Source organism: Penaeus monodon, chromosome 34, assembly GCF_015228065.2.
Source record: "Penaeus monodon isolate SGIC_2016 chromosome 34, NSTDA_Pmon_1, whole genome shotgun sequence".
Lineage (NCBI taxonomy): Eukaryota > Metazoa > Arthropoda > Malacostraca > Decapoda > Penaeidae > Penaeus > Penaeus monodon.
Window position 1 is genome coordinate 31,546,605 of NC_051419.1, and position 333 is coordinate 31,546,937.

A 333-nucleotide genomic window follows, 5' to 3' on the forward strand; every position below is an offset into this window, starting at 1 on the left:
AATCAGCGTCGATCAACATGCACCGCTCAGCCAATCACAGACGTCGGATCCGTGTTGGGAGTTTTGAAAATTCGTTGCGCATAAATTTTCGAAGATTGCAAAATAATGAAACCACGGCGGGCGATGAGATCACCTTCCTCCGTGCAACCTTGCAACTTGCACGGGCGGGTCAAAATGGCTACTGAAGGTCACGGAGGTTGGGAAAATACCGAGAGGATATGGGGGGGGCGGGGGATTTTTGGAAAAGGAGGGGGGGGGGGTTGGGGGGGTGACATGATTGCGGGGAGTAAGGAAAAAAAGTACATTTGTGCATTTATACATATATACATATAT

General features: G+C 48.9%; 1 protein-coding gene across 1 annotated transcript in view; it reads left to right on the forward strand.

Annotated features, from left to right (window-relative positions):
* Positions 1-333, forward strand: part of LOC119594887 — a 100,253-nt gene that overhangs the window by 70,851 nt on the left and 29,069 nt on the right. The gene's annotated exons all lie outside the window — the stretch shown is intronic.